The following is a 26,508-nucleotide window of genomic DNA, read 5'->3' as shown; positions in this document are numbered from 1 at the left end:
CAGGGGAAAAGATAAGCAGCAGCAGGGCAGCCAAAGGGAGGAGGTTTATCTATGGCAGCTAATCTCTTCAATCAACAGCACTCAGCTCTGCTCAACAGCCGTTGCCAAGTAACAGGCCAGGCTTCTCTTATCAGCTTCCTAATGTTTCATTGACTATTCAGACAAGAATAGAAAGATGTGACATAGAGGGTTATAAGCAGCACAAAATGAAAATGGCATATAATATGGGAGGAAAAAAAGAGAAATCTTTTAGTCCTCCCTTTATCTGGATAGTGACTAGCTGTTGCTGCTAGCAGGAGAAATATTCAGTTATAAAAACAAAGAGAGAATACATATTTGCATAAAGAAGAGTCTTCTGCTTTTCCTTGGTGAGGAGGGCTTGGCAATTTATTGACATCAACAATTCCTTTTATACAAACAGCTGTTTCTCACTTACATGTTGCACTGGCACATCAGAGTATTTGTGATAAGTAGGAGTGGAAGTGCATTGTTTGTACATTTTATGCTCTGTTTGTAATAAAGGCGAATTCATGTCAAATCGGCAATGTTGAAATGTTATCGACAGTATCCTTTCTCACACCAGAGAAAAAGAAGGCTAGCATTTCCAACTGGATCATTACACTTACAATGCCTGTGTTGCCTCTTCCCACATTCAGCATTAGGCACATGAAAAATCTTGATCTCTCCTTTGAAACATCAAAAAATCCTGGTTGGTTTTTTTTACTGTAGAAGCGTTTAAATAAAATTGAAGGCTTCATCATGAGACTGAGCATAAAGACAATGCTTTCTACCATTCTCTCATCAGTATAATAAATAGTCAATATTTCTCTTGCGTATTCTTGCAATATATATTACCATGTACAGTGTTCCCTCACTTATCACGGGGGTAACGTTCCAGGACCACCCACAATAAGTGAAAATCCGCAAAGTAGGGACACTATATTTATTTTAATATTTATACATTATTTTAGTAGTTATACTTTTTAAAGTCTTTATCAACCAGTCATGTGTTGATAAATCGCCTCCTTCTCCTCCTGTTGCCACTTGGGCTCCTTTTCTCTCCCTTTGGCTTCTCCTTCCTCCCTTTCTTAGGACCCCAACTACATTGCCTTACAATTCAATTTGCAACTGCATTATATGGATAGTGTAGAATCATATAATGCAGCTTAATGCAGTTATAATGACAGTGCAGGTGGGGTCTTAGATACACAATCATGTGCACAGAATTGCCATTACAGCAAAGCTACAAATGGGTAATGTCAAAATGTTTGAATAATTAACATAAATGGCATATCCTTCTGTGTTGTTGACCCAACAGTGGACAAAGAAATCCTGCATACAGTACATGTAAGGTTCCTTCCCTTCTAGGGTTCAGAAAAAAACTAAAGACATGGCTATGTGCTCAAGCGTTCAATGAATGAACTTTCGAGCTGGACACGGTCGGTTTTAAGATTCTGGATTAACAAGGTCTAGTGAACGAAAGGACATTACCTCGGTGCATGGTAATGTTTTATTATTGTATATTGGTTTTTATGATGTTTTAAATGTTTTTAGTTTTTAATGCCTTTTGTATTGTATTGTTGATGTGATGGCACTGTGTTGCCAATTTGTAAGCCGCCCTGAGTCCCCCAGGGGAGAAGGGCAGGGGTAGAAATACCAGAAATAAATAAATAAATAAAACTTCATCCAACATGTTTATGACTCTTTTTCCATATGCTGCAGATGTAAGGGCAATTCCAGTGGAACTCCGTGGGGCTCTGTTTCTGCAGTGCATGGAAACGGAGTCCTGAACCTGTCTTCAGGAATCAGGTGTTACTTGACTCTAAATGGAGAAAAGCGGGAGAATGTAGGGAAAAGATGGGCATCAAATGTAGGGAAAAGATGGCCATCCCAGAAGACAGAGAAAGGCAGGAAGAAATGGGGTAAGATGGTTCCTACATCTTTCCTCAGCTTTCCCTCTACTCTTGGGATAAAGGGCCACCATGAAATTGGGAAAATCATGAATTCAGTGGAGGCAGGAACAAGGCTCCTCAGACTTGCCAAGTGAGCAGTGGAAGGTCTCCTGGATGGCAGCGAGCATGAAAAATGCTCACGGCCATCCAGGAGGAGATGGTCACTGCTCCCTGCCTCCCAAAACTGGGACTGTGATGTTCATATTTACACAAAAGCCCAAGATTCAGGAGGGATGAGGATGAATTATTGCTACCATTATCCAACTCCCAACGCTGGGGCTGCTATGTGCAGAAACGTGGGTTTCCAAAACAGTGATGCAACTGTTTACTTCTCTCCTAATCTAAAGGGGAGGGTGTAAATGCACAAAGGCATTTTCTCAGCTTCCATCTGTAATAGTTTTAATGCCAGCTTTTAATTTAAACTTAAATAGCAATTTAATATAGACATGATAATTAAAAATGTTCCTCCTTCTAAATTAAACGCAGTTTAAACCTTTGTTGAAGCTTATTAATAATTAATTAAACACATTCACTAACCCAAGGGAAGCACAACACTGGATCCTGGCCACTGATTCTTCTGAATAAGGTACACAATTGTCTGAATTGCTAATTTCTGTTTCAGAAAGGTATTAACTAGGGATGCATTTATGTGAGTTAACTTGGTGAGCTAATTTCAAAAAGACCTTCCTCTGTGGATGTAGTATCATACTGATACTAAAGACAATAAAATGAATCTATGTCCTCATCTATCAAAGACAAATGTAGACAAGTGATTTAAGTTAAACTTGCTTTGATTTGTTTTTCCAGGTAAGCAGTTAAAACCCATTATGCAAACTTGAATTTTCTTACTAGTCATACAATTTTCTTGCCAGTTTTCTGGCATACTGACAAACTTTCTTTCTGTTCAAGTACAATATGAAGTTATTTATTTATTTATTTATTTATTTATTTCCTGCATTTATATATCGCTTTTTCCACCCCTGGGGGGACTCAAAGCCATTTACAACATAGTAATGGCAAAGTTCAATGCCAAACATACATGTGAAAACATAACAGATCAAATAACAAACAATAAAATAAACATCATCAGGTGTACTTATAAAGCAACTCAAAAGTAACAAAATTTGAAATTTAAATATATAAATCAAACATTTAGGACATGTGAACTAATAGATGTAATACAGTAGAGTCTCACTTATCCAACATAATGTTGGATAAGTGAATATTTTGGATAATAAGGAGAGATTAAGAAAAAGCCTATTAAACATCAAAATAGGTTATGATTTTACAAATTAAGCACCAAAACATCATGTTATACAACAAATTTGACAGAAAAAGTAGTTCTTTACACATTAATGCTATGTAGTAATTACTGTATTTACGAATTTAGCACCAAAATATCATGATATATTGAAAACATTGACTACAAAAATGCGTTGGATAATCCAGAACGTTGGATAAGTGAGTGTCGGATAAGTGAGACTCTACTGTATTAGTAAACAGTTATACCATTAAACTGTACATTCCCATTATAGACTTAGCTTTTCAGATCATCTCACACTGATAACATTCAGAATGGTTCGGTATGCTCTTACGGTGCATCTACAGTGCAGAATTAATGCAGTTTGACACCATTTTAACTGCCATTCCTCAGTGCTATGGAATCATGGGAAAGCTAATTCTCAATGCAATAAAATCATGGGAATTTTACAAGATATTTAGCCTTCTCTGCAAAAGAGGACTGGTGCTTCACCAAACTACAATTCCCATGATTCCACAGCATTACACAATGGCAGTTAAAGTGATGTCAGTCTTCATTATTTGTGTGTGTGTGTGTGTGTGTGTGTCGATATTTGTATATGTGTATGTATATACACATATACACACATACACACACATTTAATTAGACTGGCTACCATACTTTCATGAGGGCTACCATAGTCCTTTTTTACCAAAAGCATACTAATTGCAATTTAGTTTAATGTCATCTGATCAGTAGATGTACTGCCTATTCACTTGTCCATGGTATATGATATTCTTGAAATGCCACTATTTAATTATCCCAGCACCAGAAAATCCCAATTCATCCCACGCAAGCCCAGAACAGCCATACTTTGAAAATATTAAGACAACTACAGAAACTCTTCCAAGTGATGGCTTGCTTGAGTTCTGTACAAGGGCTACTCACTTTTCATAGGCAAATAGCTTTATCAGCTATCTAGTGCTACTAAAATGTAACGCACTTCATCACCTCATGTGAATCAAACATAATGTTTTATTGATATAGTGTGAGCCTACAATAAAACAGCAAAACAGCTTTTAGCTAATCCTCCTAACCATAAACATCTCCTCCCACACAAGAATACGTGTAAGAGAAAATACACATTTAAATACACATATTAAGATTATTATTTTCAATTGGAGTTTAATGCAAAAATGAACTGTAGCAGAATGACAATAAAAAAAAAACATCTGAGAGTAAATCAAACCAGAAATATATTCACCCATGCAGCATATGCTTCGTGGAACATTTTCCTGAGCAAGGATAACCATCACTTAATCAGTTCAAGGTCTAGATGAAATCATATTACGAATAAACATAGCTTTACTTGCTTCATCAATTGGACCTCATATCATTCCCTGTTAGAGCAAGCTGACTTTTTCTCATTGTTTCTAAAGAAGCACCAATGTCCTCTACTCTCTTTGCCATGGCTCTTCTTCTGGCCTTTTTGAATGTCAGGGGTAGCTGGATCCCTGAGACAGCATTGATGCTCCACAGAATAACTCAACTTATCCATTGGAATGGCCATCAAAATCCATAACTTTGGCCTCCAAACATGGCCTCCACTTATACTTAAGGTCAACATATACATAAATATGCATGTTATATCTTCCAGCATTTATTCCTGCTAGTTGTAAAGAATATTAGTTGTGTGAGGCTAAGTCCTTCATAAAGCATATGCACAAATGCTGTATTATTTTTTAAAATAGAACATATCTTGCATGTCCATGAATACAGCTCTTCAAAGGCTAGATACTACTTCCCTTGTAGAAATTGGAGGACTAATAATAATAATAATAATAATAATAATAATAATAATAATAATAATAATAATACACTTTATTTACATTCCGCCCTTCTCTCCTAGGGGACTTGGACCAGATTACAGCACTTTTCAGCAGACTTAGGCAAACATTCAATGCCTTACAATCACATACAATGAGACATACAAACACAGACAATGGCAAAGGCTTCTCCTTTCATTTCCGGCTTTGGAGTCGGTGCTCATCTCTAGCTCTGGGAAAAGTATTTGTCTCCATTTTCAAGCTGAGGAGCCTGCGTTTTCACCTCCTTTTTATGTGACCAGCATCATTGGAGCATCATTTTGCCTTTTCCCATGGAAGCAGTGCATATTTATCTACTGACATTTGCATGTTTTCAAATTGCTAGGTTGGCAGGAGCTGAGGCTAACAGCGGGAGCTCACTCCATCCCGTGGATTTGAACTGCCGACCTTCCGGTCAGCAGTTCAGCAGCACAAGGGTTTAACCCATTGTACCACTGCGGACCCATCTATTAACACTATTTTTATTTTAATCTTAATTTTGAATGTTTTTAGCTAGATCTTTTTTATTATATCCCCTTCCTTTTTTGTAAGCTGCCTTGAGTCCTAGCCTGGCAAAAATGCAGAATGTAAATTAAGTAACTAAGAAATTGATATTTTTTAAATAAACTATAGAAGAAATTATGTATCTGGAAAGCCTTGCTGCAAGTGATTTGCACAGTATTTACTGAGGACAAAAATGAACAGTCTCAGTGCAACATCAGAAGTAACTATCCTACTTGTGAAATGTAGAATGACAAATTTTCTAGTTTCTCCTATTTTACAAGAAGCTCTCTGTGAGTAAGAAAATGTTTTATGACTTATTCTGCACTAATTGAATAATTAAACACATCCAGCAACACCTCAAGCAGGTTGGAGAGGCACCAGTCCTATTATTTCAGAAGTATTTTGTGGCTAATTCATGTGGGATGAATTCACACTCACAGAGCGACACAACAAGCCCTGTAAGCCAGGCATTTATTAGCGATCACAATTATCTAAAATTCCCTGTATGTTCGCATGTAGCATCGTGTCAAAGCAAACCAGCATAAACAACATTCCTGCTTAACCAAACATCTCATTACCGGGGTGTTTTCAGATGCTTTCCTGACCACTTGGATAAACAAGATTTGATTAATATACAATCCTCTGCCATGAAGATATATCAGGAACTGAGAACCAGCAGGTCTGTCAATTATGGCCAAGTAATGCAGCTTAATGGGAGTATGCAGAAGAACATGGGTCTCTGGGTTAGCTATAGCTAATACTATTAAGCCACCTTTCTTTTCATAAACAAACAAAAACACTGTTTGTGCAGAATGTCTACATGTTTCAATTCATTCTTGCTGCACTTTGGGTCTGGTGTTTTTAAGGGCTACAGAATAATTTCTACAAAATCAACATGGATCATCTTTAATTACTATATTGCAACCATGGTTATTTAAAACCCCAGTCTCAGAATAGTAGATGACAAACATTAATGAGCAGTAATGCACACATGGTATTGTAAATGAAAGGATAATGAAAGCAATTTATTTGAAAATTAAAATATGATTAAGAATGGCAGCCTGAACTAGGGCCCAGATGCGGGGGGAAAAGCAACCAACAGGCAACCAGACTCTCATTAATTTAGAAACCTTGTGAAATTGCTTTTCTTTCTTTTGACAGTTTTTAATATACAGTAACTTAACTACTAGACAGTGTATATAGTCCAGAAACCCAAACCTCATTGCAGAGATTGACAGAAATTGGGAGGACAATACACGAAAAGCCTTTGAAATATAACCAACTTAATCCATAACGCAAACCAGTTAAGCCACCAAACTTAAGTTTAAGCCATCTTCAACCAAGTACATTTTTTGCTTTTTGGTTGTGATTCTGTTATGAGTCTACACAATATTTTCTCCATTGAGTTCCAGGTCAATTGCACTTTCCCAACCAATTTGGCACTCTGCCCAAATATTGAGTAGCTTTGCCTAAGAGTATACCATGCGATATCGGTATCTAGTTTATGAATCTGATTAAGTGAGTTCGTGTCCCTAAGAATATAGGAGCTACGGTGACGCAATGGGTTAAACCCTTGTGCCGGCTGGACTGCTGACCTGAAGGTTGGGTTGCTGACCTGAAGGATGCCGGTTCAAATCCATGATATAGAGTGAGCTCCTGTCTGTCAGCTCTAGCTTGTGGGGACATGAGAGAAACCTCCCAGCAGGATAGTAACACATCTGGGCATCCCTTGGGTAAAGTCTCTATAGACGGCCAATTCTCTCACACCAGAAACGACTTGCAGTATGTTCTCAAGTTGCTTCTGACACGATAAAAAAAAAATCCCTAAGAATGCTGTTGGACTGAACACCAAAGCTCTAACTTTTCAGTAGTTCCAGGAAACCTCTGAATCAGCTACAAAACCTAACCATTTTTTAAGGCTCGTTGATACCCTGTTTCCTCTAAAATAAGACATCCCCAGAAAAAAAAGACATAGTAGAGGTTTTGCTGAATTGCTAAATATAAGGCCTCCCCCGAAAGTAAGACCTAGCAAAGTTTTTGTTTGGAAGCATGCCTGCCAAACAGAACACCAGAGCATGCAGGATCAGTAAATGTACATACCATAGAGTGTTGTACATGGAAATAATGGTAGTAACAAGAAATTCTTGATAGGATTCACAGTTTGTCTGGTTAGGCTGGTTTGTGATGACAACTACTGTACAGTATATAATAAATGTTCCATTTTTGGTTCAACAATAAATGTAAATTCTTCTTCATGGAAAAATAAGACATCACCTGAAAATAAGACCTAGTGCATCTTTGGGAGCAAAAATTAATATAAGACACTGTCTTATTTTCGGGGAAACACGGTATGTGTGTCTAACAGCTGACTTTTAGATAAATGTACTTCTCAGTATATGTATGTGTCATGACTAATAATTCATGAAAGTCCACAATAGGATGGAACACCGTAAGACATAAAGTCCAGTGATTCTTGTTCAAAAACACATACTGTTAAGCCACTGGGGCTACTAGTTGAACTACAACAATGTTTTGTGCAATTTTCACCCACCGTAGCAAACACTCAAGTGTAAATTTACCAGCACTGAGGCAATTTAAAATTGTAAAGAGCTTGTACAAAACAGCTCATGCAAACATTAGACACTGCCATCTATGGTCAGAAGCATAGATCACTCTAAAAACACTTTAAATGTTTACATTTTATCTGATATTGAAAGAAATTGCATAATGTTTTCCAACAAAAGAAATATAGAAAATATTCCCTACTGATTTCTGCAGAACTATGGCTATTTTTATCTTAAAAACTCATTAAAAAAAAAAGATTAATAAAGTGAAATTTTAGTTGAACGTTTTTCAGTTTCCCTGGCAATAGATAGTTGCTCAAAGTCTAGAAAGTATTGGCAGTTTTCTATTTCAAAACAATATTTTGCATTAAATATTTTGCACAAAATGGTTTAACGTAAAGTAAGTGTTTAACTTGCAGTTTTCTGGGGAGAGTAGCATGAACTGAGTCAAAGTGGTGTAGTAGTTTGAACATTGATCTGTGACTCTAAATGCGGGTTCAAATCCCCACTAAGCCATGACAATCCACTTTGTGAACTTAGACGAGTCACACTATTTCAGTCTTAGAGGAAGGAAAAGACAAACTCTTATGAATAAATATTGTGAAGAAAGACCTGTGACAGGTTTGCTTTAGGGCTCCCTTAAGTCAAAAGCCACTCGAAGACATACAACAAGTACATCTTTCCCTACGATAAAGAAATACATTTTCCTACTGGGTGATATTTTTTCATATTCAACAAGTTTGTTTTTCAACAATTTCACAAAATATTTTTCCAAAAGACATTGGTTTTGCACAAAATACATTTCCGCGCAAAATGCATGTTGTACACAACGAACAAAAAAGCACTCCTCATTTCACTCTTGTACAATGGCAAAAAGTGAGGTTGACCATTTTTCAGTGAGGATGAGAAAGTTTTTGAAGAGCCTTTGCTTTACTATTTAAGAACAGGGTGGCTGAAATCACTAGAACTAATTTATTTATGACTCACAGAAACACCTGGGAAAACAGGAAGGCAACAAGTGGTTACTTGGTGATAGAGTGTGTGCAGTAGTTAGAGAGCCTGATTAAAAACCAAGGCACTAATGGCTTTACTATAGGAACTTCACTGCAAGATAGGAAAGTTACTAGGAGTGCTAATCTAAACTAACTCCATTCTAGAGAACAGCAGAGAGAGGACTGGTGGGAAAGAGAAGAGGTAGAGAAACATCTCTAAAAATGTCAGTTTATATCATAGAGGAGGCGGGTTAGGCAGATGTAGAGGGAGGATATGTCTGATCACTTAGGCTATCTAGTCCAGTGGTTCTCAACCTGTGGGTCCCCAGATGTTTTGGCCTTCAACTCCCAGAAATCCTAACAGCTGGTAAACTGGTTGAGATTTCTGGAAGTTGGAGGCCAAAACACATGGGGACCCACAGGTTGAGAACCACCAATCTAGCCCCATCACTATTGCCCACTGTGAGACATTTTTGACTCTTCACTGCTAAGCACTGTTTGAACTCCAATACCCAAGAGCACACTAGTCCTTCCTTATCTGCAGGTGATACATTCCAAGATATTCAGTTGAAATCTGAAAGATAGTACTGGACCCTATAATCAAAAATGGGGTGTGCCTTAAATTCAATGACAGATTTTCCAGGTTTTGAGGGGTGTGGGTTAACTATCTTACCTCTAAGGGAGGAGGACATGGAAGAAGAGGAGGAGGAAGAGGAATAAGGACCCCAAACAGATTGTGTTCAGGGATTGTTTATTGTCTAGCTCTGAGAGAGGAGGAGGAAGAGAATCATAGAATCATAGAATCATAGAATAGTAGAGTTGGAAGAGACCTCAAGGGCCATCTAGTCCAAAGAAGCAGGAAATCGCATTCAAAGCACCCCCGACAGATGGCCATCCAGCCTCTGCTTAAAAGCCTCCAAAGAAGGAGCCTCCACCACAGTCCGGGGGAGAGAGTTCCACTGCCGAACAGCCCTCACAGTGAGGAAGTTCTTCCTGATGTTCAGGTGGAATCTCCTTTCCTGTAGTTTGAAGCCATTGTTCCGTGTCCTAGTCTGCAGGGCAGCAGAAAATAAGCTTGCTCCCTCCTCCCTATGACTTCCCCTCACATATTTGTACATGGCTATCATGTCTCCTCTCAGCCTTCTCTTCTGCAGGCTAAACATGCCCAGCTCTTTAAGCCTCTCCTCATAGGGCTTGTTCTCCAGACCCTTAATCATTTTAGTTGCCCTCCTCTGGACGCTTTCCAGCTTGTCAGCATCTCCCTTCATCTGCGGTGCCCAAAACTGGACACAGTATTCCAGGTGTGGTCTGACCAAGGCAGAATAGAGGGGGAGCATGACTTCCCTGGATCTAGACGTTATTCCCCTATTGATGCAGGCCAAAATCCCATTGGCTTTTTTAGCTGCCGCATCACATTGTAGGCTCATGTTTAACTTGTTGTCCACGAGGACTCCAAGATCTTTTTCGCACACACTGCTGTCAAGCCAGGCGTCCCCCATTCTGTATCTTTGATTTCCATTTTTTCTGCCGAAGTGAAGTATCTTGCATTTGTCCCTGTTGAACTTCATTTTGTTAGTTTCGGCCCATCTCTCTAGTCTGTCAAGATCGTTTTGAATTCTGCTCCTGTCTTCTGGAGTGTTAGCTATCCCTCCGAGTTTGGTGTCATCTGCAAACTTGATGATCGTGCCTTCTAACCCTTCGTCTAAGTCGTTAATAAAGATGTTGAACAGAACCGAGCCCAGGACGGAGCCCTGCGGCACTCCACTTGTCACTTCTTTCCATGATGAAGACGACGCATTGGTGAGCACCCTTTGGGTTCGTTCGCTTAGCCAATTACAGATCCACCTAACCGTAGTTTTGTCTAGCCCACATTTTACTAGTTTGTTTGCCAGAAGGTCGTGGGGGACTTTGTCGAAGGCCTTACTGAAATCTAGATATGCTACATCCATGGCATTCCCTGTATCGACCCAACTCGTAACTCTATCGAAAAAAGAGACCAGATTAGTCTGGCATGACTTGTTTTTGGTAAATCCGTGTTGACTATTAGCAATGACCGCATTTGTTTCTAAGTGTTTGCAGACCACTTCCTTAATGATCTTTTCCAGAATCTTGCCTGGTATTGATGTGAGGCTGACCGGACGGTAATTGTTTGGGTCGTTCTTTTTTCCCTTCTTGAAGATAGGGACCACATTCGCCCTCCTCCAATCTGCTGGGACTTCTCCTGTTCTCCAAGAACTCTCGAAGATGATTGCCAGTGGTTCTGAAATAACTTCCGCTAGTTCCTTCAATACTCTTGGATGTAGCTGATCTGGCCCTGGGGACTTGAATTCGTTTAGAGTGGCCAGGTGTTCCTGGACAACTTGTTTCCCTATTTGGGGTTGGATTTCCCCCAATCCTTCGTCCATTCCATGTTGCTGAGGTTGAAGATGGCTTTCTTTTTGTGAGAAGACCGAGGCAAAGAAGGCATTAAGCAGTTCTGCCTTTTCCCTATCCCCTGTCACCATCACCCCATCTACTCCTTGCAGTGGCCCTATCGCCTCCTTTTTCTTCCTTTTTCTACCAACATAAGCAAAAAAACCTTTTTTGTTGTTTTTTATGTCCCTGGCAAGCCTGAGCTCATTTTGCGCTTTAGCCTTGCGAACCTTTTCCCTACAGGAGTTGGCTATACGTTTGAATTCTTCTTTGGTGATTTCTCCCCTTTTCCACTTCTTGTGCATGTCCCTTTTGAGCTTTAGCTCAGTTAGAAGTTCTTTGGACATCCATTCTGGCTTCTTTGCACTTGTCTTATTTTTCTTCTTTGTTGGCACTGTTTGCATTTGCGCCTTGAGTATTTCACTTTTGAAAAACTCCCATCCATCCTTAACTCCCTTGTTTTTTAATATCGGCGTCCATGGAATGCCGCTCAGTAATTCCTTCATTTTTTGGAAGTCAGCTCTCTTAAAGTCCAGAATGCGTGTTTGACTTGTCTTAGTTTCAGCATTCCTTTGTATTGCAAACTGCAGGAGCACATGGTCACTTGCCCCTAAGGATCCAACCACTTCAACTGTATTGATCAGGTCTTCCACATTTGTTAAGATTAGATCAAGAGTTGCTGATCCCCTTGTTGCCTCTTCTACCTTCTGGACCATAAAATTATCTGCAAGGCAAGTGAGGAATTTGTTGGACTTTGTACTCTTGGCTGAGTTTGTTTTCCAGCAGATATCGGGATAATTGAAATCGCCCATGACTACTATATCTCTTCTTTGTGCCTGTTTGGTCAGCTGTTGACAGAAGGCTTCATCAAGTCCTTCATCCTGACTCGGAGGTCTGTAGTAGACACCCACGACAAGATCTTTTTGAGTCCCGGTTCCCTTGATTCTTATCCAGATGCTTTCAAGCTGGTTTCCCGGATTACAGTCTTGCATTTCTTCTGCAACGTAACTGTTTTTGACATATAAAGCTACTCCCCCTCCTCTCCCCTTTGTTCTATTTATGTGAAAGAGGTTATAGCCCTCAATGGTTAAATTCCAGTGATGGGAGTCATCCCACCAGGTTTCAGTGATGCCTATGACATCGTATGTGTGGTGCTGTGCTAGGAGTTGGAGTTCGTCTTGCTTATTTCCCATGCTCTGAGCATTAGTGTAAAGACATGTAAGCCCCTGTGACCTCCCCTCGAACTGTTTATTTGGGATTATTGTGCTCTCTGTACTTGGTCCTTGCTGTGTTTGTGCAGCCCTCCGTTTAGCCTTACGGCGGTTCCCTGTGGTCGTGGGTAATATAGTGTTCGCCAGGCTGTTGTTCCCCTCCCCCAGTGGATTTAGTTTAAAGTGCGCCTGATGAGGTTTGTGAGTCTGTGGGCAAAAAGATGTTTTCCTACTTGTGTGAGATGCACCCCATCGCTTGCCAGTAGTCCATCCTCTTGGAAGAGTAGACCATGGTCAAGGAAGCCAAAATGCTCCTCTTGACACCATTTTCTGAGCCAGTTATTGACCTGTACTATTTTTCCGGCCCTTGTAGAGCCATGTCCTACAACGAAGAAGGAAAAAGATTGTACTACAAAACTGCATTGAAACAAAAAAAGGAGGTCATGCAAAGGAAATTCTAAAAAATGTAAGAAAATGAGCCCCTCCCCCAAATCCAACACTTCAAAAATATGGTGCACTTAACATTTGATGGTGTCTCATGTTTAGTGAAATAAAATTGAACAGTTTAATAAACGTTATGTGAATGTAGTCACTCTTTTTATATACTTTTTTCATTTCCACTTAATATTTTTGGACTACATTTGACCACAGGTAACTGAAACCACAGAAAGCAAAACCACAGATGAGGAGGGGCTACTGTATTTATTTTTCCCTGACATCATGGCATAGTTTTTTTTCTGCAGTGTCTAGAAGGCTTTTTGGCCTCTGTGGAACTTAAACGAGTAGGTTCCACATTTCGCTCTCATATGAACTCAAGGTTTAAATTTGCTTCATAACTTTCTCCATCTTTTTGTTTTAGCAGTGAAACTTACAGTTTTATTTCCAACATTTTATAAACAAATTATATTTTTAAAAATACAGTAGAGTCTCACTTATCCAAGCTAAACGGGCCAGCAGAAGCTTGGATAAGCGAATATCTTGGATAATAAGGAGGGATCAAGGAAAAGCCTATTAAATATCAAATTAGGTTATGATTTTACAAATTAAGCACCAAAACATCACGTTATACAACAAATTGGACAGAAAAAGTAGTTCAATATGCAGTAATGTTATGTTGTAATTACTGTATTTACGAATTTAGCACCAAAATATCACGATATATTGAAAACATTGACTACAAAAATGGCTTGGATAATCCAGAGGCTTGGATAAGCGAGGCTTGGATAAGTGAGACTCTACTGTATACTAATAAAACCAGAGGGGGCGTTATATTTCAAAACCAAGCACTGATGTTTATAATGCATTCTGGTAAAACAAAAATTTAATCTGCATTTAGAATGTCCCTTTTTAATAAGAGTGAATAAAATAACGCAAATACTTCAATATGTTGAACAAATCATTATGCAACTTTAACCTCTTAATGAAAATAATTCCTGTCTAGAAACAAGGCTCAGTTTTTTTTAGGATGCTTTTTCATTTGAAAGCATTGCTCAAGTATGCAAATTCTAATTACAGGCATATTATATATCGCTCATTTAAGACACCCATTCATCAAATTGTGGCAAAAAAAAAAAGAACAATATCTTGTTTGGTTAATGGCAAAGAATAAGCAACATTGGTAAAGACAGGAAGATGCAAAGTAAGTCCCACCACCACTTAAATTGTATTTTATTTTTTAACAATCCCCATTGGGATAGCAACAAAAGATGGTGTGTTTTTGTCTTTTAGGAAGGCTTCTTATAAAACTCACATGAGAAAAAGAAGACAGCTCCAGGAAAAATGCCAGTGTGCTGTAGAACATTATGGAAATGGAAATTGGATACCAAATTGACAAGTTGACCTTGGAGCCTTGGCTTATCAGGAATGAAAATGACTTGTGAGATGAAAATTTGGCCGTAATTTGGTAATGCTCTTCCAAAAGGGTTGAAGGCTTTTTTACCCCAGTTGAATAGGAATGCCATTCATTCACAGCTTTAAACAGGGGATTCTTAAATACCATTATTTTAGGGCATTCAATACAATACTGTAGCTTTTTCTTAAGCCTTGTGAAGAACAAAGCACACTTATATTGTCAATGAGAAATCAGCAGGGGGAAGGAATAACATCTATAATTAAATAATTTTTACAATAAACTCTTACGCTCACTTGAGAGTGAAGTATTTAAGACTGCGGTTCATGACTATACATAGTTTTGCCCTTATTGATTCATCTTGAGTTGACGCGTCTATAAAACAAAGGCACACGGAAATGGGAGATCTGCATCGCTGATACTTGTTTGCACATGTGAAATGTCTCCTCCAAAAGTGCAAAAGAAACAGGGACACAGAAAAAAATCCTAATTGAAGCCCCCTCCTCTATTATATACTTTTCTTATAGTCAGAAACAAGTGCAGGCATTGACTCCTTCAATTTCAAGTCCAAAGCAGATTTGTAGATATATGCTCTGGACTTGTTAAAAAGAAATAATAGAGATTGTGTATTTTATTGTGCTGTAAGTTCCTTAGTAGAAGGCAGGAATGGGCAGTTGATTCCAGCTTGGAACAAAAATTCATTTTATCTAGGCTACATCTTTGTCCGCATTCATAACCTTCAATTATGCACTTACCAGAGCCGGCCCTAGGTATTTTTCAAGTGTAGGCGAACAGAATTTTGGCACCCCCCCCCCAAACCAATCACTGAAAAATAAAAGCGTTGGATATGCGAAAATGTTGGATAATAAGGAGGGATTAAGGAAAAGCCTATTAAAGATCAAATTACATTAAGATTTTACAAATTAAGCACCAAAACATCATGTTTTACAAGAAATCAACAGAAAAAGCAGTCTCAACTGCGCCCCCATATGTTGTGCGCCTGAAGCGACCGCTTAATTCGCCTCATTGTTGGACCGGCCCTGGCACTTACCAACATTTGGAAGAGATAAAGGTTTGACCTCCAAAACAACTTTTAAGACAGGCCACTGCCATATCCCCTAATATTTAACAGCTCGAAACCAGGAAATTAGCACTAAAATATCATCATTCATCTAGTTAATACAGATTGTCTGTATCTTTTGCACAGGGACTGCAACCAAGAGATGTTTCATGGTTGGCCTTTGGAACCGAAAGCCGCTTTTGGTACTTAGCAGACCATGAAATGGCAGCTGATTCTGAGCCATTGCTGTGTACTCTGTGCCAACCTTTTTGGGATATGGAAAGTGGGCCTACTTGGATCATGTTTCCAAAATTAACAGATGCATTACTGAAGGTACCATAGCACCAACCATCACAACAGATGTTTTCTCCTGCTTTGAAAGGCTTATGTGGCTTTTGTATGACCAAACAAGCACCAGTATACCAAAGAAGAAAGTAAGGACAAGGTAATTTACAAGAATAATGTGCTAATTCTCTCACATTCCAAACATGACCCGTTTACCGGTTGGCAGGTCAAAAGAAAACACGATTCCTCCTCCTCAGTGTTCCCATACTAGCACCCAACCTCATACATTAAGTCTAGTCATGTCCGACTCTGGGGGTTGGTGCTCATCTCCATTTCTAAGCCAAAGAGTCAGTGTTGTCCATAGATATCTCCAAGGTCATGTGGCTGGCATGACTGCATGGAACACCATTACCTTCCCGCCAGAGCTATACCTATTGATCTACTCACATTTGCATGTTTTCGAACTGTTAAGATGACAGAAGCTGGGGCTAACAGAAGGAGCTCATCCCGCTCCCTGGATTCAAACCGCCGACCATTCAGTCAGCAAGTTCAGCAGCTCAGAGGTTGTGCCACCGGGAGCTCATACCCCACCTCATATACTTCCACTATTCTTACATATATAATGAAGATCATGGTTAAAACATCATCTGTTTGACAGGATTTGATTTTGTTTGATTGCTATTATACGTGTCAATGTACAACTAAAGTATAATTAATGCAAATGTCTATATATGTTCACAGTTGTCTTCCATGAAGACATCTCTCCTCCATAATCTGCCTGTTTTTTCAATATTCAAAGAGCTGATAAATTGATTATTTTGGGCAACTCAGAACAGCTTTTGGACTATTCCAATAATAAAATTCTTAGCATTAGTCCATTATAATATAACACCATTTTTTTCAGAGGCACATGTACAAAAATGGAATTGTATATCTTAAAATAGAATTGTATCGTGTTAGTACATTCATCAGAACTAAAATTGGCTGCAGATCTTACCTGAGTATATTTACTGACAAACATGGATTTATTGTTGTGCACCACGAAGAAAACTCGTACCTAACACTACCAACTAAAATGGTAACTCCAACTCCCCTATGCTACTATTACTATAAATCACAATCTATTGCAAGGAGCACCTGCTCATGCGAAACAGATACTCTATAATACAGCCTGAAATAATATCTCTTTGTTTTAAGGAGAGTGAAAGAAAAGCAAAATGCTGCCTCCAGTTTTTCAAATGAAGTCAGCTTTCAAAGTCAGATAAAACTGATAATTTCTTGAAGGGGGGAGATTAACACAAAAATTGTCAAGATGAATAGGGCATAAAATGAAAGTCTCAATTCTTTTTCCTGTACAGAATACTTAATTAACATATTTATTGAATTATCCTGGCAATGAAGACAGGAATACATTGAGATTCATTGATTTGTCCTCCTCCTTGGAAACTTAAAAGCTACACAGATGCTTATTATAAAGCAGCAGTTCCTTGACTTGTTTTTCCTCACCTTCTTCTTAAAAGAGCCCCCAACCTGGCAATTTCAAACTTAATAATAATTATATATTCAGCATGTGCGGTTAATGACATTAACTGCATAGATCCCATCAGAATGCAGCGCGTTCAAGAGGCAATCACGTGCTGATCTTACAAATTTAAAACGAAACAAGAAGCTCCATAGACCTCCCGACTCTTCAGGCTGTTTAACAACAGAGTACTAGAGATCATTCTGAATGTCATTATACATCAAAAAGATGAAAGATGTGCCTCCCCTGTCATATCTGATGTACCGTTTACAGAACACAATTTAATTGTACATTATAGCAATGCCTGCCAAGAACCACTGTCACTAGAGCTACAACGTACTGACACTGCATACTGAAGAAAAAATAGTGGGAGAAATACAGAGGATGGTAATGAAAATGAGGGAGGATATGCTGAGTAGAAAGCCCTTCAGTACAGAATAAAACCTAAGATGGGTCTGAAAAGAAGGGTTTAAAAAAAGTGAATCGGGAACAGCTGTTGATCATCTGCTGTAATGTATTACCAAGATGTCAGCAATGAGCTGAAGCTTATCAATTACTAGCTTGGGTACCCGGCGGTGCCGGGGTTATTAGAGAAAGGTATTGTTTGTTTTGAGGTGTTAGGTAATATCAATTATTTAATTAGTAACACTACAGGTAAAGGTAAAGGTTTCCCCTGACGTTAAGTCCAGTCATGTCTGACTCTGGGGGTTGGTGCTCATCTCCATTTCTAAGCCGAAGAGCCGGCGTTGTCCGTAGACACCTCCAAGGTCATGTGGCCATAGGCATGACTGCATGGAGTGCCGTTACCTTCCCGCCAGAGCGGTACCTATTGATCTACTCACATTTGCATGTTTTCGAACTGCTAGGTTGGCAGGAGCTGGAGCTAACAGCAGGCGCTCAAGCTGCTCCCGGGATTTGAACCTGGGACTTTTCGGTCTGCAAGTTCAGCAGCTCAGTACTTTAACGCACTTCACCACCGGGGCTCCTTTTAGTAACACTATGTATTAGGAAAAAAGCCAGGTTTTTATTTCATTTTTTATGAATCCTCCCATTAGAAAATACATAACGATGTGGGTAAACTGCAATTCCCAGAATCGTGGATCAATCCTCCCCAAACCAGGCCTGTATGCACAGCTGGCCATGTTGGGTCTGTGTGTCAAATGTGGTCCAGATCCATCATCGGTTGGGTTCAATGCTCTCTGGGTAAGGGTGAACTACAACTCCCATATGCCAAGGGTAGTCACCGCCAAATCCTGCCAGTATTTACAGTTGGCCATGTTGGGTCTGTGTGCGAAGTCTGGTCTAGATCCGATGTTGGCTGGGTTCAGTGCTGTCTGGATACAGGTGTACTACAACTCCCAAAATCAAGGGTTTTTTCCAGGTCCATTATCGAAGGGGGTCATGGTGCTCTGCCATGATGCAGGGTGAACTACAACTTCCATCCTGTTGAGTCAGTCCCCCAAACCCTCCAGTCTGTTCAGTTGCTGATCAATTCCTCTCTGTTTGCTATGTGTCATAGCAAAGGGTAGGCAAGGATTAAGAGATAGGCAGTGGGCGGGGTCATGCAAATTCCACATGGGATGCCTGCCTGTCGTGGCAGAAAAACCTAAAATCTAGGATGAAATGGTCCCCAAATGAAAGCATTCCCTGGGTGTTGGGCAGTATAGTGTTTGGGGAGGACATTGGCAGGGTTTGGGCTACATGTTAACTGTGCTCACTATAACCTGAAATGTCGTTGCAGAGACTGCTTTTGGTGGTTCCTCAGCACTGTGGTTCGTAGGTGTTGTGGAGGCTGGAAGCTGTCTGTGGAAGTGGGCACCTCTACCACATACACACATACACAGATTTTCACTTTTATTACGTGTATAGATGAACACATCTTTCTCATTCCCTACCTGTTCTCCCATTCACCTGACCAAATTAAATTCGGTTCCATCACATGTGCAGTGACTTCCAAAAGTATTATCCTGATTGTTAAAGGATTTTAGTTTTTGCAGTAAGTGGGAAACACCATTCCAGAAAACAGTACCTTTGTAGGGTTGCTGTGAGTTTTTCGGGATGTATGACCATGTTCCAGAAGCATTCTCTCCTGATGTTTTGCCTGCATCTATGGCAGGCATCCTCAGAGGTTGTGTGGTCTGCTGAAAACTAGGCAAGAGGGGTTTATATATCTATGGAAAGTCCAGAATTGGAAAACGAACTCTTGTCTGTTTGAGGCAAGTGTTTATGTAGCAATTGGCTACCTTGATTAGCATTGAATGGCCTTGCAGCTTCAAGGACTGACTGCTTCCTGCCCAGGGAATCCTTTGTTGGGAGGTGTTAGCTGGCCCTGATTGTTTTCTGTCTGGAATTCCCATTTTCTGAGTTTTGTTCTTTATTTATTGTCCTGGTTTTAATACTGGTAGCCAGAATTTGTTCATTTTGTTCATTTTCATGGTTTCCTACTTTCTGCACAAACTGTCCACATGTTTGTGGATTTCAATGGCTTCTCAGTGTAGTCAGAAGTGGTAGTTGTTAAGAGTGGCTGCAAGACCATTCCATGCTAACCACAGATATATAAATCCCTCTTACCTAGTTTTCAATACACCTCACAACCTCTGAGGATGCTGGCCATAGATGCAGATGAAACATCAGGAGAAAATGCTTCTGGAACATGACCATACAGTCCGGAAAACTCACAGCCATGAAAGCCTTTGACAACGCATGGTACCTTTGTATTTGATATCTATAATAATAATAATAATAATAATAAAACTTTATTTATACCCTGCCACCATCTCCTCAATGGGGACTCGGGGCGGCTTACATGGGGCCATGCCCGGGAAAAATACAATATAACACAATATAAAAACAACATATCATAATACAATTACAACAATACAATAAAGAATCATATACAGTACAACACAAAATCCAAAGAGCAATATAACAGGGCAGGCCGCACGAATACTCAGTTAAAACTCGGGGTGAGAAAAGGATAAGAAAAAGGATAAGAATAAAACCACAGGGAACTAAGGAAAAGATAGCAGACAGTCTAGAGGATAAATAATGGGGGGCGTAACAAAAAGCATGTAACAGTTACTCTCCGAATGCACATCGGAGGAGCCATGTTTTTAGATCTTTCCTAAAGTCTGAAAGAGTGGAGGCTCGCCTGATTTCAATGGGCAATGAGTTCCATAAACGGGGGGCCACAGCAGAAAAGGCCCTCTCCCTTGTTCCTACAAGGCGGGTCTGGGATAAAGGCAGTGGCGACAGGAGAGCCTCCCCTGACGATCGCAGAGATCAGGCAGGTTTATGGTAGGAGATACGGTCACGAAGGTAGGTGGGTCCCAAACCGTTTAGGGCTTTATATATGATGGTCTGCACCTTGAATTGGGATCGGAAAATGAACGGAAGCCAGTGGAGCTCCTTAAACAGGGGACTAGATCTCTCCCTGTAATTCGCCCCAGTTATTAATCTGGCAGCCGAGCGTTGGACCAGTTGTAATTTCCGAGCCGTCTTCAAGGGAAGCCCCACGTAGAGCGCATTACAGTAGTCCAGTCTAGAGGTAACTAAGGCATGCACCACCGTGGTCAAGTCAGACTTCACGAGGTATGGTCGCAGTTGGCGCACAAGTTTGAGTTGTGCAAAAGCCCTCCCGGCCACCGCCGACACCTGAGCCTCAAGTGTCAACGCTGAATCCAGGAGGACCCCCAAACTGCGGACCTGTGACTTCAGGGGGAGTGTGACCCTGTCCAGCACAGGTTGCCACCCAATACCCCGATCCGACGAGCGACTGACCAGGAGGGCCTCTGTCTTGTCAGGATTGATCCTCAGCTTGTTCCTCCTCATCCAGTCTGCCACAGCGGCCAGGCACTGGTTCAGCATCCGAGGGGCTTCCTTGGAATCAGATGGGAACGAGTAGTGGATTTGCGTGTCATCTGCGTCGAGATGGCAACACCCTCCAAAACTCCGGATGACCTCTCCCACTGGTTTCATGTAGATGTTAAATAGCATGGGGGATAGAATAGACCCTTGCGGGACCCCACAGGTCAATGGCCAGGGGTCCGAGCAGGTTTCCCCCAGCTTCACCATCTGGGAACGGCCCTCCAGGAAGGACCGAAGCCACAGCAGAACTGTGCCACCGATTCCCATCCCGGCGAGCCTCCCCAGAAGGATACCATGGTCGATGGTATCGAAAGCCACTGAGATGTCCAAGAGAACCAGCAGGGTCACACTCCCCCTGTCCAGCTCCCTGCGGAGGTCATCCACCAGGGCGACCAAAGCCGTCTCGGTGCTGTGTCCAGGCCTGAAGCCAGACTGCGAGCGGTCCAGAAAATCGGTGTCATCGAGGAACTCCTGGAGCTGCGTAGCAACCACCCGCTCCAGAACCTTGCCCAGAAATGGGAGGTTGGAAATTGGTCTGTAGTTGTTACATACAGATGGGTCTAACGAGGTCTTTTTTAATAATGGTTTTACTACCGCCTGCTTAAAGCAGGATGGAACTGACCCTTGAACCAGGGAGGCATTTATAATAGCCACAAACCTATCCAACAACCCATCTTTGGCCAGCTTCACCAGCCAAGAAGGACAAGGATCCAGAGCGCAGGTGGTCGCCCTCACAGACCCAAGAATCCCCTCCACGTCATCAGGAAGGACAAGCCGGAAATAATCCCATAAGATCACCCAGACAGGTACCTCGGTTACCTCCATTGGGACCACAGTTAAGCTGGAGTCCAACTCACGGCGTATCTGAGCAACTTTGCCTGCAAAATGGTGCGCGAAATCGCTGATTGCCAAGTCATCAGGAAACCCTTGGGCCTCGGGAGGCCGCAGGAGCTCCCCAACAACTCGGAACAACTCCGATGGCCTGTTGGCTGCAGACGCTATGCGGGCAGTCGTGAAAACTTTCCTGGCTGCTCGCAGAGCCACGGAGTAAGCCTTAATAGCGGCTTTAGCCCGTGCTTGGTCGGACACGTCCTGAGATTTCCTCCAGATGCACTCTAGTCCCCTCCTCCTACGTTTCATCACAGCCAGCTCCTCGGTGAACCAAGGAGTCGACGCGATTCTACGCAGTGAGAGGGGACGTTCGGGAGCGATCGTGTCCAGTGCCCTTGATAGCTCACTGTTATAGCAATCAGCCAGGACATCGACAGGATCGCCAGTCTCCAGGACAGGAAGATCCCCAAGAGACCTCAGAAGTCCATCCGGATCCATCAGTCTCCTGGGGCGGACAATCTTAATGGGTCCACCACCCCTGCGGAGGTTAGAAGGCACGGCGATACTTAAACAGATCAGATGATGGTCAGACCATGACAATGGAAGAATGTTTTGCTCTTCCACTCTGACTGTCCCACCGTCCACAATAAAAACAAGGTCCAAGGTATGTCCTGCCTGATGTGTGGGCCCAGATATAACTTGAGACAGCCCCATGGTTGTCATGGCAACCATGAAATCCTGAGCTGCTCCTGTCAATGTGGTCTCGGCATGAATGTTAAAGTCTCCCAAAACTATCAGTTGTTGGGAGACAAGGGCCGCATTGGAGACCACTTCTGCTAGCTCAGACAGAGAGACTGCTGGGTCGCGGGGTGGACGGTACACCAAAAGAATCCCCAAGCTGTCTCGGGCTCCCACCCTCAGGAAAACACACTCGAACCTCGGGGATTGCGGAACGGCGCATCTGATCAGGGCGATGGACTGCCGAAAGATCACCGCAACTCCTCCTCCCCGCCCCCCAACCCTGGCCTGTTGATGCACCCCGAAACCTGGAGGACACAGCTGGGTGAGTTTCACACCTCCCAGCTCATCCAGCCACGTCTCGGTGATGCATGCCAGATCCGCCTCCTCATCCAGGATCAAATCCTGGATGACAGCTGTTTTACCATTGACGGATCTGGCGTTCAGAAGCAGGACCTTAAGGTTGGGGGGTCTGTCCTGAAGACTACCACACCTAAACCTCTCCAGGGTCGCAAAAACTCTGTTGCGCTTCTCCCTGGGTTGATAGTGACCGTGCTTTCTCCTCCCCCATATCACTTCAATGGGGCCACCTCCATGAGAGCCCTCTTCCCCCTGATGGAAGAACTGGGTGGAGTTGCCAATTGCCGGGACTAGTCAGCTGTCCTGGAAAGGAAAGCCTCCAAAGGTACTTGTTTGTTTAAAAAAGGAGCTTCTCTCCACTGATGGGAGAGAGGGGTCAGTTGATTTGGCATCATCATGAATGGGAAGGTGACTAAGCAAGAGTGGGGTCTTGTTGTGGGACTGGGAGGTAGAACAAGCATGACTTAGAGTTGGGGAATCTTGAATATCAATGCTCAGCCCGATGTCCAAGGGGCGAATCAGTGGGTCTACTAGAACCCTCCTGAGAGTGATGCCCCATTGTTGCAGTTTGGGCCCACACAAAAACAATTTTTCCCTTAATATTTTATCTTCCAAGCCAATGATAAGACATAAGGAGCGGTTCCAGGATTGGTACTCTCTACAAAGCCAGTCGATAGTCTTGATCTTCACTTCCGACTAGCTTATGGATAAAATTTGTGCAAGAGATATCTGGACTGCTCGCTTAGAAGTCCACCTGCCTCTGTTCAATAATGAATCTGAATCTTCCACTGCAACCTTATTTGTTCGTATCTATGAAAATGCCAATTCCCCTGTAATCCTATTTTCTATGGTCGACATACAAGGAGACCAGATACATAAATTTTTAAATATAATTTTTTCAGTACAATGTGTATTGCATTATCTGCTACATAGTGTTGTATAATATGTGATCTGGCACACAACTAGAGTTCTTCCTATGTATTTTACAACCCTTGCTGTATCCCTGCACAGGAACGCTTGCTGTTTTGGGTTGCAGGGTACCTACATACAATTTTTACCTCCTGCAGAGGCTGGCAAATTGCTGTACAATGCAATCTCAAAAGAGGCATATCAGTTAAAAGCTGATCCACTTCAATCGGAAAGTGCTAATACATTTGCAGGGACATGAGCATACTGCAGAGTAATGGAAAGCACAGAAGGGAGGCTGGTGGTTTTTGCCCACTTTAGACAAGCTTCCCTAACTGTTGGATTTTTCTTTAGCTAATGATGCTGTACATCATGCATATCTCTTCTCAGTTTCATCAGGTAGAATTCCATAACATATTTTAGAATGCCTTCAAATGCATTGATGGGTTATATCGGACAATACATGAGACGAGTGATTCAGGTTAACATACAGTTAGTGCAAAATGCAGCAGCATAATCACTATGTTCCAGAGGTATGAAACACTTATAACCACTTTTAAAACAATTCTACTGGCATGAAGCATATTTCTAATTAAAATTCAAAGGGCTAGTTTCATCAGATAAATCTTTAAACACAATGATATAGTAGAGCCAGAACTTGCAGAGTTAGTGAGTACTTATGATTTGCAAGGGCTCTAATGAGATCTGCCATGTGTTCAGCTCTTTCTGAAATCAATTCCAATCCCTACAGTAGCATCCCAGGATTTATCCCACAATGATGTATAGTATTTTGAGCTATTCCTCTTTAGTTTATACGTTTACACATTTGTTTGTTTGTGAGCAGCTTGCTCTTGAATGGGCAATTGTCATGATGGACATCTGTACTTCCAAATTTACTACTGCTGTCCTAACTACTATCAGAGGTTAGAGCTATGGATAGCAGACACTTAGAAATAACAATGGAAAAGATATTACAGGTTCTGAGTTTAAGTACATGATCTGAAGAATAAATTTAGACAACAGTGAGGCAACTGTGTTGAGGTCTGGAACCCAAGTGATTGAATTTTTGTGAATAATATTTTGTCTATACTAATGGTTCCCAACCTGTGGGTCCCCAGATGTTTTGGCCTTCATCTCCCAAAAATCTCACACCTGGTAAACTGGCTGGGATTTCTGGGAGTTGTAAGCCAAAACACCTGGAGACCCACAGGTTGAGAGCCACTGATCTATACAATTAGTCAGTAGCTTTCATACTTTTGCAATATAATTTGCACAATTAATGCAGTTTTTAATCATCATCATCATCATTATTTTATCTTACCCAGCTCTCCTCATGTCTCAAGGTGGGTCACAGTACAGTCAAACCATACAAACATTGCAAAAATTCTATAAAACACATATATAAAAATTTAGTTCTATAAAAGCTACGTATTAAAACGTATTTCTATAAAATACACATTAAATACACAAAACAGAGATTAAAACACAGGACACTAGTTTAAAATTCATGCCTAAACCTGGCTGGGTAGGCCTTTAAATAGGCCTTTAAATAGTTTTTAAATTCTAACAGCTCATTTAGCTGTCACAGCTCTTCCACCAGGTCGTTCCATAGTCTTGGGGCGGCCAATGAAAAGTTCCTCTGGGTGACAGTCAACAATCGGGTTCCGCCTGGTTGGAGTAACTGCCCATCAGAGGACGTCAGTGCTCATGGCGGATGGGATGGAAGAAGGTGATCCTGTAGGTAACCTGGACTCAAACCCCTAGTTCCTTCAAGGTCAAGCCAATCACTTCAAGATACCATCCATCCATTTTGCTTTTGGTCGGCCCCTCTTCCTTTTTCCTTCCATTTTCCCCAGCATCATTCTCTTCTCCAAGCTTTCCTCTCTTCTCATTATGTGGCCATCTTTGCCTCTAACATCCTTCCTTCCAGTGAGCAGTCAGACATTGTTTCCTGGAGTATGAACCGGTTGGATCTTCTTGCGGTCCAAAGCACTCTCAGAATTTTCCTCTAACACCAAAGTTCAAATGTGTCTATCTTCCTTTACTCAGCCTTCCTTGTGGTCCAGCTCTCACATCCATAGGTTACTACAGGGAATATATTTGCTTTAACTATGCGGACGTTTTTTGCTAGTGTGATGTCTTTACTATTCACTATTTTGAACGTATAGTAGGGGGTATAGTATTCATTAGACCTACTTTCAATAGTAACTCTTAAGCAACCAGAAACTACATTTATCTGGCATCTGACAATCCCCATGGATGCCGGTTGACTGAAAGTCTCATGTACATACTGACTTTCCACATGTGCAGCTCACATTATATCAACTATGTCAAATACGCTATAAACAAG

The 26,508-nt window shown here is 41.2% G+C and overlaps 1 protein-coding gene across 3 annotated transcripts in view; it reads right to left on the bottom strand.

Moving 5' to 3' along the window:
- ptprn2 (protein tyrosine phosphatase receptor type N2) overlaps window positions 1-26,508 on the bottom strand; it is a 612,886-nt gene that overhangs the window by 508,003 nt on the left and 78,375 nt on the right. The window lies entirely within an intron of this gene.

Source organism: Anolis carolinensis, chromosome 6, assembly GCF_035594765.1.
Source record: "Anolis carolinensis isolate JA03-04 chromosome 6, rAnoCar3.1.pri, whole genome shotgun sequence".
NCBI lineage: Eukaryota > Metazoa > Chordata > Lepidosauria > Squamata > Dactyloidae > Anolis > Anolis carolinensis.
Note: the sequence above shows the minus strand (reverse complement) of the source record. Positions and strands in the feature narration are given on the sequence as shown.